The sequence below is a fragment of the Anabrus simplex genome, chromosome 10 (genome assembly GCF_040414725.1).
Source record: "Anabrus simplex isolate iqAnaSimp1 chromosome 10, ASM4041472v1, whole genome shotgun sequence".
Lineage (NCBI taxonomy): Eukaryota > Metazoa > Arthropoda > Insecta > Orthoptera > Tettigoniidae > Anabrus > Anabrus simplex.
Genome location: NC_090274.1, coordinates 114296210 through 114313359, shown reverse-complemented (window position 1 = coordinate 114313359; position 17150 = coordinate 114296210). Strand labels below are relative to the sequence as shown.

The following is a 17150-nucleotide window of genomic DNA, read 5'->3' as shown; positions in this document are numbered from 1 at the left end:
CTTAACAAGAAAACCAAGGGACCCTGGTTTATCGAAGTTGAAAAAGACCTTCAAGAAATAGGAATCACACTCGAAGACATCCAGAAACGTGCTCCTCTCCAGAAAAAGCTCCAGGGATACAAGAGGTTCCAAGAAAGGCCAAAGTTGAAAACAGGCAAGAAGTGGACTGATGAAAGGAAGGAGGCTCACAGAACGAGAATGCGTGAGTACTGGGGAAGAATTAAAGCTCAAGGATGCAAACGGTTGAAATAACGTGGTCCACGGCAGGCCGAAACGAAGAAAAAAGAATAATAATAATAATAATAATAATAATAATAATACATTGAGATACGTACTAAACAGCATGCGGTTACCAGACGCAACACGCAATGTTGAAAGGCAGAATTATTGGGACCATGGTTATAACACATACAAATTGTAACCGAGTTTGGACATTATTCGCAGAGCACGTTGCTAGGCCTACTTGTAACGTAAGGCCCTAACGAAATGTAATGGACCTAATCGAGGCAAGAATAATAGTTGGTATTAATCTATGGGGCCCGCCTCTGTGGTGTAGTGGTTAGCGTGATTAGCTGCCACCCCCGGAGGTCCGGGTTCGATTGAAAAGTGGTATGAGGGCTGGAACGGGGTCCACTCAGCCTCGGGAGGTCAACTGAGTAGAGGTGGGTTCGATTCCCACCTCAGCCATCCTGGAAATGGTTTTCCGTGGTTTCCCACTTCTCCTCCAGGCAAATGCCGGGATGGTACCTAACATAAGGCCACGGCCGCTTCCTTCCCTCTTCCTTGCCTATCTCTTCCAATCTTCCCATCTCTCCACAAGGCCCCTGTTCAGCATAGCAGGTGAGGCCGCCTGGGCGAGGTACTGGTCATTCTCCCCAGTTGTATCCCAGACCAAGAGTCTGAAGCTCCAGGACACTGCCCTTGAGGCGGTAGAGGTGGGATCCCTCGCTGTGTCCGAGGGAAAAGCCGACCCTGGAGGGTAAACACATGATGATGATGATGATGATGATGACTAATCTATGGGACCATTGGAGGAGGGTACAAAGAAAACAGGTTTCACATCTAGTAGATGAAGTGGTGCGAATAAATTCACGCCGACGACGTGGAAAGGGCGCCTTTCAAAGCTGACCAATGAAAACGATTGTTCGTCCATTTCTAGGATCGTAGTATGTAAGTGCAAATGGTTTCTAGAGGACCCGCTGCAATCGCTGTTGACGATTAAGATGCCACCTGGACTACATTTACGAAATAACAAACATACGCCTCAACCCAGGATCGACCACTCGACCTTCGCATGCTAACCCAAAACTCTATCCATTGCACCAACTGTACAATACGACTAACTACTGCTGACAGAGGTAGTTACCCTACATATGGTTACAGTGTTGCCAGATTGCTAATCTTCAACGTCGTTTTTCTGCCGGATATACTCACAAGATGAAATTTTGTAAGAGACATTTTTTTATTGCTGGCATGTGAGGAGTCGCGCTGCGACGCCCGAGTGCGCGAATTACGCTTCCCCCTGTATATATAAAATAAGAGTTTTGTCTGTACATTGCCCAGAATGTGAAAAGAATGGCATTTCTGTATCGGTCATGTCCACAGTAACAAGGAAATGCACTTTTCACTTTTCCGAAATTTCTGTCTGTCTGTCTGTCTGTCTGTATGTATGTACACGCATCACTAGAAAACGGCTGAAGAGAATTTAATGAAAATCGGCATGCATGGTCGGGAAATAAGTCGCTACAATCTAAGCCATAAATAATTTTATTCACGCTGATGGAAATGGTAGTTTAGGGGAAGACCTAAAATTTTATTCTCAAATATTTATGTTATTAATGGTCCTATCTAAACGAAAATCAGTATGCAAAGTCGGAAAATAAGTCGCTACAATCTAGGTCATAAATACTCTTATTCATGCCGAAAGAAATGGTAGTTTAGGGGAAGGGCTAAAGTTAAATTCTGGAATGTTTATCTTATTAGTGGCCCTATCTTAGAGAAAATCGGTATGCAAAGTAGGGAAATAAGTCGCTACAATCTAGGCCATAAATACTTTTATTCACGCTCAGTGCACTGGTAGTTTAGGGGAAGGCTTAAAATTTAATTCTCAAATATTTGTGTTATTAGTAGTCCTATCGACTAATACTACATTACTAAAGTTATATAGTATTAAATTTCCGATCATTTATGTCTTACATATTTTCACCGTACCGGCTATGATAACAGAGATATTCATGAATGTGGATTTTTGTTGCTAAGTCCATATCAGCTCCAAGTCACGAGAAAATGGGTAAACAGAATTTAATGAAAATCGTTATGTGAAGTCGCGGAATAAGGAACTACAGTATACACTATAAATAATTTCGTAAGATGCCCTAATATCACAGAGTCGAAAGAAAACTAAATGTGAAGGCCTACAATATAGAATGCTCGTAACACTGAACGACAATAACATTACATTGACCATTGTTTGTTGTGATGTGCTTTGTATCTTTTGTTGCCAGTCATGTCCGATAGATGGGATTACCGCTGTATACCGAGTATATTTTTAATTTGCTTTACGTCGCACCGACACAGATAGGTATTATGGCGACGATGGGATAGGAAAAGGCTAGGAGTGGAAAGAAAGTGGCCCTGGCGTTAATTACCGGTACAGTACAGCCCCAGCATTTGCCTGGTGTGAAAATGAGAGACCATGGAAAACTATCTTCAGGGCTATCGACAGTGGTTTTCGAACCCACTACCTCCCGGATGCAAACTCACAGCTGCGCGCCCCTAACCGCACGGCTAACTCACCCAGTCGTACCGAGTATAACAGCCTGCCTGAATATTGGCGGGAAGTAGCTGGGGAGTTAGATAACTTTCTTCTTAAGTATGCCATTCCTCTGGTTCATACATTTTCTGATGCTACAGGTACGTAACAAATTGGTTCATCATAGCAGTCAATCCCTACCCTGAGGCACTAATTGGAATGCGCAGTGTGTATACTTAACGGAACAATGACAGAGGAGTGTTCATGGCTGTCTGCGGCCTGGTCATTCCAGCACTGGAACTTTGTACTTTTAGATCGGCGGCGTAGTACTGTTCGTTAAAAGTGAGAACATGTGCTGTTTCTCATTTGATCGAGTATTTTATATGATAACATTGCTTTTAAGTGCTACATTCCTACTGACGTTTTTGTAATGGCCTAAGTTAACTGTAGTTAAGAAAACCACAAAGACAGTCTTTCTGAGAATCCCGTAGCGAAGCACGGGTATATCAGCTAGTAAATAAATAAATAAATAGCGTTTGTATTTTCTCCCTCCCCCCACTGAGAATATTTTCATCAGATGATATCTTGCAATGCACCCTAGTTCCAAGGTCGTCCGTGCTGTATGTATATTTCTTATAAGTAATCAAGAACTTCCACTATATCTAGTACATAATATGTTACAAGAACTCGGTACTATCATTGTTTTCATGCAAGTTTGTTAATCTCCTATAAAGTTTACTCTTCAGTTGAAGTTAATGCTAACTTTTTGTTGTTTGGAGTACAAAAGAACGCTGACGCGCGTTAGGCGATGTTAGTAACTTGTAATTCAGCAAAAGACCATTTCTTATTTTCAAACGAGCATGTTGCCGAAGCAAATTCTTTGTATCTAATGCTATCGACGGCGCTGTTATTAAAATACGGCGCTCCAGGGCAGCTTGAGGAATGTGAAGTTTTAATATCTGGAGTACCAGCCCAGTCAGCCTCGCGCGTCATGGTGGCCATCCTTGAAATGGTTTCATGGGATTTCCCACATCAACGGCAGTGCCACAAGTATATGGCGGACTTAAGGAACACGCAAGACCAATAGAAAGGACATGGAGCGTGAGCTGACGCCAGAACAAAACAAGGCACTGGGCAATAGAGAAGTGAGGGACCATTTAACAGTTTCAAAATACTGAACGAGGAAGGTTCCGGTATCGAACTTTTATGTTATACCACGACAACTGTGTCTTATGACAAGCACATGTTATATAATAACAGTGTACCGATAAGCAATATTTTGAAGGTCATGTATTTTAATTATTTTAGGAAACATATAATAGCATAAAATGAAAGGCTGTTATATTATGCTAAGAGTATTTTGTAAGAAGGCTGATGAAGGGATTACAATATAATCCCGAAACATGCACTGAACTAAATAAAATGTAGATAATTTGTTGTCACAAATATGTATTGACCAGGCGGAGTGCGGGAAAGTCAAAAGTGAACGGAAAACCATTATATATAAACTGTACTGACCTAACATTTCACTGACGCCCATTCTACATGAGCGGCTGAAACGCCGGTGTGTGGCCGCTTGCAACTACCGTTAACATTTGCAAACTACACGCGACAGTCAAAACGCGGCTGCTAAACAGCGATCAAAACGCTAGCCTATTCTACACGAATAGTTAAAACACAGACATTGATCAGGGCGCTTTTAAAACGGACTGTGTACTAATCGGGAGTTTTGCAGGATTTATTTTGGCTGAACAAATCCGTAGAGAAATTTCATGAAAGGAGACGTTGGTGGACTCACCCGCGCATTACCTAACTGCCTAACATATCAAGTAAACATAAAGGGCCGATTGCAGAAACGATGACTAGTTTTAAGCCTTAGACAACTTCTACCGAAACAACGTCTAAATCCAGCACGATCTTCCATTCCATAAACAATATTCAGCCGATGTTTAACTAGACATCGTTTCAAGTTTCAACATTGGTTTGAAAATGGAGATAGAAGTATCTTTCATGCAACTCTTTGCTTGTCGCAACCAATGAAATTCGTCGGTGCGCGCGCCGAACGCCAGTCAGCTGTTTGTCTTCCCCTACACATTACTGAAATATGGCTAAGCATGAGCATGACTTGCCCACAGGTAAGAGTACCGCTTTCGGTGGAAATTAAATCTCGTATCATCGACACTAAAGCGACACGCCACCGTGCGGGGAAGTGTAGCTTTGATTATTACGTTGTTACAATGAGTGTAATCTACTCATAAATACGGTAGCTTCGACGAAGGGAAGATGAAACAATAGTAATGTGTAGTTGTACGGGACGTATAGATGTAGCTTGCATTCTGGAGATCGTAGGTTCGAAGCGACACATGGGCAGCCCTGAAGATTGTTTTCCTTAGTTTCCCTATTTTTACACCAGGCAAACACTAGGACTGTTATTATGGCCACGGCTCTTCTTCCCCAGTCCTCCTCTTTAGTTGACGAAAACTTATAAGATTATATATATATAAAAACCACATAAAACCTACTTTTTAGTTTTCACTATTTTATGTGTTTACTTGGCAGTAAATATAAGTGAATCCCTCCCGGTTGATGTATGTGGCAGCCCTCTGACGATAGGGATACGTAATTCTGATATTATGTAGCCGAAATGACCTATAATTTCATGGAAAATAACTCGTGTATACATTATATCGGTTGCCAAAAATTGTATTCAAGTCGACAGTTACCTGACTGTCCGTTTGTCAGTCTCAAGAAACAAGTCTCTTGAAAAGCGAAACCTTATTTTACTATCTCCCCGTACATGTCAAATGAATTGCTGCGATTTAGCAGCGGGCGACCCACAGAGAGGCCATCGGACTAACCTGTCTTCCCGGAATCGTCTCAACATAATACAAATTACATGTTTCATGGTAACCTCTGATTGTGATTCACTCCTCACATTTGGGGTTAAACAGTGCTTTCGGCAGTATTTAAACATGACCGGTTTAGTGTTGACTACTGAATGTATGATTCGAAGCAGTGTATCGATTCACTCAAGTGAATCGATTCACAGGAACGGCGAGCTCACGGCACATGATTCAGCTCACTCCCAGCGGACAGTGCTGAGTGGCGCACTCACTGGACGTTGACGGGGAACCGAGCTTCCGCTGCAGCGAGACAGTGAATCATGGCACATCGAAAGAATCGTGAACGAGCGCGGCTCAGTGAGACACATGATACACACGGCTCCTTATCGGCTCACTGGACACGCGGAGAGCCGAGCTTCCGCTGCAGCGAGACAGTGAATCATGGCACATCGAAAGAATCGTGAACGAGCGCGGCTCAGTGAGACACATGATACACACGGCTCCTTGTCGGCTCACTGCAGCGAGACATACAGTGAGCCATGCTACACTGAAAGAATCGTATGCTATAATGGACTCTCGAGCTCAGCTCATTTGCAAATAATACCGATTTGCATTCACTGTCCTCTTCTTACAAGGAGGTTTAAATAATAGATGGATTTATTTGCAGTGTTAAAAAGGTAGTCACAACATAATTCTGAAGTAGCTAGTAAGTAGGTAGGCTATTAGGTTATACTATTTATTAGTTTAATGAATCTTAGTATTATAACTTAGTTGACATTTGACAATTAAACTCGACTCTAGCCTGCCCTATGACTATGAGTCATGCTCATGGCCACTCAAAAGTATCTGTTTTATATTGGGAAGAACGGCTCAGTATTCTCTCAGTTCATGTGTCACATCGTTGCACAAGACTTCAATCATATGTGGACAGACGCAATAACAGTATGTTGAATCAGAAAACCAACGGGGTACTGTACATCTCGGGTAGCCTATACAAAATATGACTATAAAAAAAAATCCTCAGCTGATAGAAAAATACTTTTTTTTTTAATGACTGAGCGAGTTGTCGTGCGGTTAATATCGCGTGGCTATGCGCTTGCATTCGGGGGATGGTGGGTTCGAATCCCACCGTCGGCAGCCGTTAAGATGGTTTTTCCGTAGTTTCCCCATTTTCACACCAGGAAATGCTGGGACTGTACCTTAATTCAGGTCATGGCTGCTACCTTCCTAATCCTAACCTTTCCCACCCTGCGTCACCGGAAACCTTCGATTTATTAGAGTAACTAGCATTTTTTCTAAGAAAGGAGTTCATAGTATGAAGACCAGATGGCAGCTGCGAGCACTGAATGCTGTTGCTGCTGTCTTACCAGCACATACTACACAGATGCAGTAGGAGCGGTGACCAATGAGTCGTGAATCGGATCACTGTATCGATTCAGTAACGTGAACGGAATCAAATGAATCGATTCAGTAAAATGAATCGAATGTCCCATCACTAGACCGGTTGAACATCAGTTTTAAACAGTGTCTAAGCGATAAATAACGTCTCTGCAATGCGGCAGCCATACTTAGGCATTGTTTTACCGTAGACATCGTCTGAACACTGTTTCTGCAATAGGTCCGTGTATCCAGGTGCTCTTTCAGTTCTATAAGATGCGAGTTTCTCCATACGATGAGCGACTTTATTTTATGCAAACAATTATACCGTCAGCGTCAGGAGGAAGAATATTACTCCAGCCGACGATGGATATAGTGTGGAAAATCTTCAACCTCCTGTTACTTACTCGTGTAGATAGGTGCGCGATCATAACGCCTACGAGGGCGTTGCCACTGCCCGTAGCTGTTCAACGCCAACCAAACCCGCCGTGAAAACGCCCGTCTACATGAAAAGGAAAGTTTCCATCCTTAGAGCTTATTTAATTTATTTTAATTTATTTGTTTAATCACACTGTGCTGTGATAACATTAGTTTCTTTTATATTACAAATACTGCACTCTTCAGTATTTCACAAAATAAATTATTATGTAATAATTACGTATAATTACGTTCCACCCACTTAATTAAATCAATTAAAGTAATTTATCTGCCGCTCCTTTGTGACTAAGTATTGTTTTCTCTGCATTATCAATATAATTGTTTTTATTCTGTATTGTAATTCGATTAGCGACTAAATTTATACTGTATTATATTCTTTGTCGGCTTGGGAACCTCAGTAATTTGAGGAAGAATAAATACTATATTATATTCCCAAGTATAGACACAATAAGTATCTTAGAAAAGATTTTTATGATTCAGACTTTGTCATTCAGACCAGATATCGGCCCCACGAGTGAGGGTTGACTCGTTATAGTTGACTCTTGCGCCAAGAAGTAGTGGCGGTGGTGGTGGTGATTGTTTTAAGAGGAAGTACAACTAGGCAAACATCCTCTATTAACACTAATCAGAGAGAAAAAATGGAAGGGATCCGACACTCCGAAAATTGAAGGTATCGGTCAAAGGAAGACAAGAACTACGAAGGGCGTGAAAATGAAAGACTCCCTAGGCCTGGGGAACTTAATAGCGTCGGGGTCGGAAAAGAACAAGTGATCAAGAGAGGTCGAACATAATAGATGAAAGTGAGGTGCCTGACACAAGTGGAAGCAATACCAGGACTCAGCTAAAGGCCCTGTGGTCGCCAACCCACGCTCCCAAGTTGAGAGCCTCTGGGGCCCCTTTTACTCGCCTCTTATGACAGGCAGAGAGTACCGTGGGTGTATTTATCATCTACGTCCCCCACCTACATGGGGTATGAAAGTGAGGAGCCTGACAAGTGGAAGCAATGCCAGGACTCAGCTGAGGGCCCTGTGGTCGCCCAACTCACGCTCCTTAGTTAAGAGCCCCTGTGCCTTGTTTCAAGAAGCCACTGGTACTGTTAACCTGTTTCTCAAGGGCTGATGTCCAGGAATGTGATGGCCTTATTGCCGCCGGCACTAACAACGTAACCCGCCGCGGAGTCTGGAAGCGCGGTCGATATGAAGAGAGGTTGTGGGGTCAAGAAAACAGTTTAGATCGTCTCGACTGGAGCAGCACACCATCTCCGAGCAGGCTACAGAAATAAATAAAAGATTGGCAGACAGAAAATGATACGAGGGAAGAGAACTCTTCAACTTCAACAATGACATATTATGTATCATACTTCCCTTAAAACGAACATGTTAGACAAGAAGAACGCGACTGAAATCACTTAGCGTACGGCTTCCTCTCTTTGAAATAAGTGATAATACAAAATATCTCGTCTGGACGAATCATGTATTCACGAAATTCGTACATACAACACAACATTTTAAATGAAGGCGTTCGAACGTAACAATATCTCACTTGTACACCCAAGATGCAATGCGAAATTATCTCCTTCATGGAAATTTATAAGCAAATCATTATTTTTTGGATGGAATTTTTATCTGTGATGAAGGGAGGGATGGAAATAAACATGGGTGAATGAAACGAGCACTGACGAAACTCCAACATTCTCGGGAACTACAGAACCATAGCTAGCTTATCAGAAAATCAGAGCACCCTCTGTGGGTGGGGGACGCAGGCGAAGAATACACCCAAGGTATCTCCTGCCTGTCGTAAGAGGCGACTAAAAGGGGCGACCAAGGGATGATGGACTTAGAACCATAAGACTACTTGTGATTAGTAGCACTATAGGAGGAACACCACGGTTCTGGTTTACCAGATTATGAGGGACCGGTGACCTGGATTTTGGACCTTTTTGGACAACATGTATCATCTCAGGAAATAAGGCATTGTGAATTGTATCCTCTGATTGTTTTGGATTCATGGTCAATTTTCATCATCATTCGTTTTAGATTCTAGTCAGTAGATACATTTTGAAGCTTTAATTATCGTTTCATTTCGTTGCACGTCATACCCTTACGGGGCGATGACCAGCTGTTAGGTCCCTTTAAACAACAAACACCATCATCAGAAAAGCAGAGTGGTCTCATAAAGTACAGTAAGTAGTGAGTTGGGGATCGTTAAAAGAAAATGGAGTCCACCAATGCACTTAAAATTCAGTTTTCTACAGAACGTTCACATGCATAATCTTCTCAATCCTAGCACTTTTCCGGTACACTCTTACCATGGTCTAACAAATAGGAGGAGTATATGCATATATCATTTACACTTAAATCTCTAATGAAAATGTTGAAATACCCTTTTCGTTTTCCACAAAATTGTGGTTTTCGAGTTCTAGAAAGAGCCCGCGACTCTCGCACGTGTACGCATGATCCTCCATGACCTTCAGAAAAAGAACTACACTGCTGCAATATGCTCGCTTGTATGCAGTTACAAATGAGGGGAGAAAGAAGCTGTACCAAATACTTTAATATGATAATACCGGACAGCTTGCTGTTTTCAGTGAGAAAGTCGATAGTGCTGCTACCTACATGGCTTGGTGTGACCAACTCTTCAATAACATATTGTCATCTGTATGATTCTTGGCGCACTGCCGTGTTGTTTATAATGTATCAGTGTTTGTCACTAAATAATCTTACATTGCAGTTATATTCCATGAAAAGTGTTAGGCGCTGAACAAATTACCCACAAGCTAATGGGCGTGGGAACTGATAAGGACAGCAAGTATTAAAAAAGTTATGACCTCGCATCTGTGTTGAGGTAACATTCTATGACCCTTATATTAAGAAAATCAATCAAATACTCTACTGAAATGTTAGTGAGACGTAAAAACAATAATATTAATATATATGGAACTCTAGTATACTCAAACTTGAGGGTCCACATTGTTAAACAGTACCATAAATTTCACAAACGGAAACTTGTGGGCCTGTAGCGTAATGGTTATCGCGGTAGTCTTGAAATTGAAAATTGAAGGCCATGAGTTTCGAATCCAGTCATTTTTTACTGTAAGAAAATAATAATAATAATAATAATAATAATAATAATAATAATAATAATAATTTTCTTTACGTCCCACTAAGTACTTTTACGGTTTTCGGAGACGCCGAGGTGCCGGAATATAGTCCCCCAGGAATTCTTTTACATGCCAGTAAATCTACCTACACGAGGCTGAGGTATTTGAGCACCTTCAAATACCACCGGATCGCATCAACCGTCTGAGCCACTCAGCCCGGCGTAAGAAAATTCTTCTTCTTCTTTATCTGTTTACCCTCCAGGGTCGGTTTTTCCCTCGGACTCAGCCATGGATCCCATCTCTACCGACTCAAGGGCAGTGTCCTGGAGCTTCAGAATCTGGGTCGGGGGACATAACTGGGGATGATGACCAGTACTTCGCCCAGGCGGCCTCACCTGCTATGCTGAACAGGGGCCTTGCGGGGGCATAGGGAGATTGGAAGGGATAGACAAGGAAGAGGGAAGGAAGCGGCCGTGGCCTTAAGTTAGGTACCATCCCGGCATTTGCCTGGAGAAGGATGGCCACTTCCAGGATGGCTGAAGTGGGAATCGAACCCACCTCTATTCAGTTGACCTCCGGAGGCTGAGAGGACCCCGTTCCAGCCCTCGTACCACTTTTCATTTTCGTGGCAGAGCCAGGAATCGAACCCTGGCCTCCGGGGGTATTAGCTAATGACATGAACCACTACACCACAGAAGCGGGCAAGACAATTATTTCAGTGTATTACAGGCATAGGCTTGAGCACCAGTCCAACTAATTTAATACGTGTGTATGGTAATGCTTCATGCATAAATTTGTGAAAGAGACTTTAGGAAATTCTGAACACTTCTTCCTTGTCAAGAACATCCTAGTTCATTCACCGTAACCCCAATGTATTATACATATTATGTATTTCTGTCTTCAGAGATAAAACAGAAAATTCAAAGTACAGCAAAAACGAGAGAGCAGCGTGAGCTGAGTTTTCCTGTAGCATTCGGGAAGATCGGCCTATCGAAGAAGAAGAAGAAGAGGAAGAAGAAGGAGAAGAAGAAGAAGAAGAATAAGAAAATAATGGATCAAAACTCCTGTTCCTTAATTACAGCTTCTCTTTCTCAAAATTGTAATAAATCATGGATGTTGTTAAGTTATCTGCCCGCTCTGGCGCTTTGGCTGAATGGTTAGCGCTTCGTGCCCCCCGTTTTTATGATACCTTCATTCTTCGGAGTGTTGGACCTCTTCCATTTCCCTTCTGATTAGTGTTAATAGAGGATGGCTGGCCAGTTGTACTTCCTCTTAAAAAATAATCACCACCACAGAAAGGTCAGCGTACTGGCCTTCGGTTCAGAGGACCCTGGTATGATTCCCGACTGAGTCGGAGATTTTATTCGCGTCTGTTAATTCCTGTAAATCGGGGGCTACGGGTTTGTGTTCGTATTCATACGCATCTTCAAATATATACAACACATCACACGAGAAACAACCACAGAAACACGAGTTAGTGAATATATGTCCCTCCACATACGATTGGTGGTAGGAAAGGCATCCGGCCGCAAAACTAGGCTAAGTCCATACAACGTCCTTCGCCAGGCTAGAAAAAACTGGAGAGAGTAGGTAGTTGTTAAATATTTCCCCCAGAGGATGGTTGGAATCTCAAACAAATGCTGCTTTTAATTTTCAAGACATAGCGAAAGGCACGGCTAACATAATGCTCGTTTGGAGGTTTATGAAAGAGGCATTTCATATTTTAAAATGTCATTCTTAATTATTATGATTATTCAATGTATTATTTTAACAAAAAAATTTCCAATGAGTGTAGTGCATTCCTCTCAACTGTAGCATAGACGAGTATGCAGTTCACACCAACACGCTAGATGTCACCACCATCGCTGTTCGCACTCGACTCAATGCTGTTGAGATAGAGCTGTCCGGTATTGGTGTATTAAAGTATTTGGCTGTACTCCTCCTACATCCGCGCTGAGGAGGAAACCAAGAGCAGCGGAAGGCAACCTGCCACAATAAGCTCTGGACTTCCTCGCATTTCTGCTTGTGGGACTGTCATGACTATGTTAGGTACATATTGTTCACATGGGACCATTATCTCCTATCAAAGCGGAAATAATTCCTCACGTACCAAGCCGCTAGTCAGGGGCGATGCGTGGTATTGTTGCAGTGCTCCACAACTCCCAACAATGTTACGCTCCATTTGTTGTATTTTCTTATAATATGTTAGTTTAATAAACCTAGCTTATATTTTAAAATATGTTAAAATCAGCCATCCTTGGTTGTTCGATGTAGTAATGCTTCGTAATGAACCAATACACGATGCCGCCCTCGAATCAAACTCAAGGGTTTGCTTTCCTACGGCAACTTTCAAGCGGTAAGGCTAAGGCACCTTTCATACGAGGCAACTAGTGGCGGCGATCGGTGGCGGGAGCCGATCGCATGTACGGAAAACAGGTCTACTTCCCATTTCTAAAATGGTATCTATGAGTGAGGAACTGCTTCTGCTTGCTTTGCTAATCCAAAAGAAAAATATAAATAAACGCAGGGCAAGAGCAATGAAGGTGCATCCTCCACCACAGAGGTCTTACACAGGATTTGATGAGTCAATGCCCTCTGTATTTGTAGCTGATGAGGGATTTGGTCTTTCCCGTCATATACAGCGACCATATGCGGGCACTTTTCTGAGTATAAAGAAAGGCGTCTTTTAATTACAGACTTTCAACGGCACTCAGGAACATTGAATGTACCTTTGGAATTCTTTGAAACAAATGGCGTATTTTCCATAGACCAGTGAATGTTGACACTACACTAGCAGAGGACATAGTGTGTTGTGTTTTGCATAATTTTGTACGAAAGAGGTATGGTGTTCAAATCGAAGATACTTTGACAGTAGATGGATTGTTTGAAATGGGCCCTGCTTCAGGGCCTACTTAAGGCTTGCCAGAAAATTACGAGACAAGTTTGCCAACTACTTTATCAGCGAGGAAGGTGCAGTTTCATGGCAAATGCATCGTATTTAGAGACATAAGTATTGTGTCTAGAGTACTACACAGATCATAGATGGACACCAAAAACACAATTGTACTTCAGTAATTTTCAATTTGCCAATGGGCTTTTTTAATAACATTAGTTAAGTAGTGATGATCGTTTATCTTTCATTCTATTGCTATCTTGCTTACCATGTAAATCTCCTGCATGATTGAAACTTTTCACTACAATAATTTTTTTTTTTCTGAATATACTCGGTAATTTACAGAATTGTTTTGCTAAATTGAGTTTTCTTGTAACAAATTAACAAAAGATGGTACGTATAAGCAAAAAGCTTATCTCGTTTCTCTTCGCTGGTGTTTTGTCATCAAACTCGTGAAGAACCTCAATATAATGCTACGCCATGCGCTTCTTCGTTCACTTTTCCAGATTCATCGACTGAAGCGTTCCAAATCGTGGGATATTTTTCAACTCCATATAGCACGTCTTCCGTTTCACTTGTTCACCTGTTAATCCAATAAGACTACTTTCCACGTTTGCACTTATATCTGACAATGAACGCAGTACGCTCGTTATTCAGGACTTTCTGAATTACACGAACTGGATCAAACTGGAGTGGACAGTGAGAAGTAGCGGCAACTAGTGGCACCGTGTGAAAGCTCTCATTTAAAATAATGCTCCGCTGTAAGTTGCCGCCACTAGTCGCCGCGTGTGAAAGGGTCCTAAGCCTGTACGCAGCATCAGGTAAGCACCGCTAGCCAGTATCGGCCCTTGGGTGTTGAAGCAAGCCCCCTATCAAGAAACAACTCCCAATGTTCCCGTTAGACTGCACCAGCCTGCGAAGATTACTTTATGCCTGCTTTCTCTCCTCTCGCATCCGGTAATTTCTTTTCCATGCTATTAGAGTATCCCATACCGATCCACCCACATATATTACTAACATTTAGCATCAATGAAAAACAGGGCAAATGTTCGATTCAAGTGAGGTAAGAATAACTGTAGTTAGACTGTACAATTAGCCTCGTATTTCCTGTGTTTCAATTGCCGGATATATCTGAGTTTTAATAGGAATGTAGTTCATTACTGAACGGTTACAGAGTTCCTTTTTATTTATGTAAGCTGCTCATATAAAATGTGACGTTGGCATTTTTGGTGCAACACTTCAGATACCACCAGCCGCCACTGATAATAGTACTCAACAGCACAATTTTACACCCATTCTAACTGGCAGGAGTTCTTTATCACACCAGAAGCCACCCATCATCGACAACACGGGCTATCTTCGGCACAGGATAAGGGCCAACCGTCTGAGTCTTACAGCATTCGCGAACTTAATACCGTCTGTGTCTGAACAGGAGAAGAGTCGCTCAGAGCTTCTGACAGGATTACGAAGTTTAATTAATTACACAAGAGCTACCATTAATGAGCATCAACCTTAGAGGGTACGTCAACTCGACGTGCGATCTATCACAACAGCCAAAATGAAGTTAGCTATGACTACGGAGTTTACAACTTCAGGCGAGATTATGCGTGTGACGCGGCGCTATGCTCTTCTCCATCCATTACGGATATGACTAGTTAGTGTTTGAAGAGACATATAACAATGAGATTGTGGTATAAGTCGATACTCCAAACTGTTAAGGCCCTGCGGAGACATTTAAATAACACCTGCACGCCATCTCCAGTTTTACGTTTTCTCTAAAGCATCTTTTAGAATTCAAAATGGTTTAGACGAAGCAGCATTAACTGGAGTAGGCTATCAATTTCTAATATAGTTGAGTACTTTCCATTACCGAGCGAGTGGCTGCGCGGTCTGAGTCACCCTGTATTCGGGAGATAGTGGGTTCGAACTCCACTGTCGGCAGCCTTGCAGATGGATTTTCCATGGTTTCCCATTTTAACACCAGATAAATGCAGGGGGTTGTACCTTAGTGAAAACCACGGTCGATTCCTCCCATTTCTTTCCCTTTTTATTTCTACGTAACTACTACATCCTACATCTGCTCTAATCTGCTTGTTATATTCATACCTTGGTCTACCCCTACCCTTCTTACCGCCTACACTTCCCTCAAAATCCAACCGCACAAGTCCTGGGTGTCTCAAGATGTGCCCTATTATTCTCATCAAATTTAGCCAAATCTATCTCCTCTCATCAATTAGTTTCAGTATCTCTTCATTCATAATTCGATCTATCCATCTCACCTTCAGCAATCTTCTGTAACACCACATTTCAAAAACTTCCGGTTATCTTTATTTCTGAGCTAGTTATCGTCCATGTTTCACTTCTATAGAACACCACGCTCCAGATGAAAGTCTTCAAAACCATCTTTCTAATTACTATATCAATGTTCGAAGTAAGCATATTTCTTTTCTTAAGAAAGGCCTTCTTTGCTTGTGCTAGCCTGCATTTTATGTCCTCCTTACCTCTGCCATCGTTCCTTATTTTACTATGCAAGTAACAATATTCATCTACTTCCTTTAAGACTTCATTTCCTAATCTAATATTTCCTGCATCACCTGAGTTCTTTGGACTACACTCCATTACTTTTGTTTTGCACTTATTTATTTTGATCTTTTACTCCTTACCCAAGACTCTGTCCATACCATACATACATACATACATACATACATACATACATACATACAAACAAACAAACAAACAAACAACACAGTCGCATGACAGTGTTCCCTTCTTACTAGTCCTGGGATGAGAATCTTCTCTTGTCCCCACTCGCTCGATCATCGTAATTCCTGACAAGATTACCAACTACAGCATATCGGCATGCATGGAAAACATCGGACGATTCTTAACATTTTGCTATAAAGGGGCGCGATATTGGGTCCTTAGCTTCGGTAATTAGCACATCTCTTACATGTTTTAGGTCAGATTTACATTGCTAAACTTTTGAAGATGGTTTCTGAGAATAAAGTTTGAAAACTTGAAGATTCATATCGTGTTCCAGTGAAGTTTAGCTGAAAAGGAAGAATAAGGTAAGATGATTCTGCACGTAGATTTATTCAAATACATTTCCTGTTTTTGCGGGGAAAATTAATGTATTATTTTATAGGGGTAAATAGTTTGCTATGCCCAATAACCAGTTAATATATATTTTAAATTGTAGAGTAGTGAATAAAGAATTCTTCTAAACAATTTTTGGACAATATTTACTTTCTTTTTCGACAACACATAATGTCATATTTCTGTATTTTTAGGGCATATTTCCAGACTCCTAATCATTAACCTATTGTTAGATCCAACGTGGGCTCATTACGTTCCCTAATTACCTGGCGAACCATCGATCGTCGAGTCTGGTGCTGAACCCAACAGCTCTATCCTCGTTGCGAGCGCTCATTCCGCATCATCGGAGTTTCTGCTATTTGCCTTCCATTTAAAGCCAATGCACATTTCGCAACACAATACGACATTGTTCCATAGCTCAACCTCCTTCCCTGAGGACGTCTAATATATGAAATAGACCATGCTGTACCATTATTTGGCTTAACAACGAACTTCGACCAGCAACAGCGCCGAAGATAAAGTAACTGGGCGGAACTAAAAATAAACTGGATAGCTATTGAAGCCGTAACTTTGCAGCAGTAATGCCCTCTAACGGATATGAGTGCCAGTAGCAGAGCCAGAACATACCTCAATATTCATTCAGAGTAATTA

General features: G+C 41.7%; 1 protein-coding gene across 9 annotated transcripts in view; it reads right to left on the bottom strand.

Annotated features, from left to right (window-relative positions):
* Positions 1–17150, bottom strand: part of capt (adenylyl cyclase-associated protein 1) — an 861909-nt gene that overhangs the window by 542678 nt on the left and 302081 nt on the right. The window lies entirely within an intron of this gene.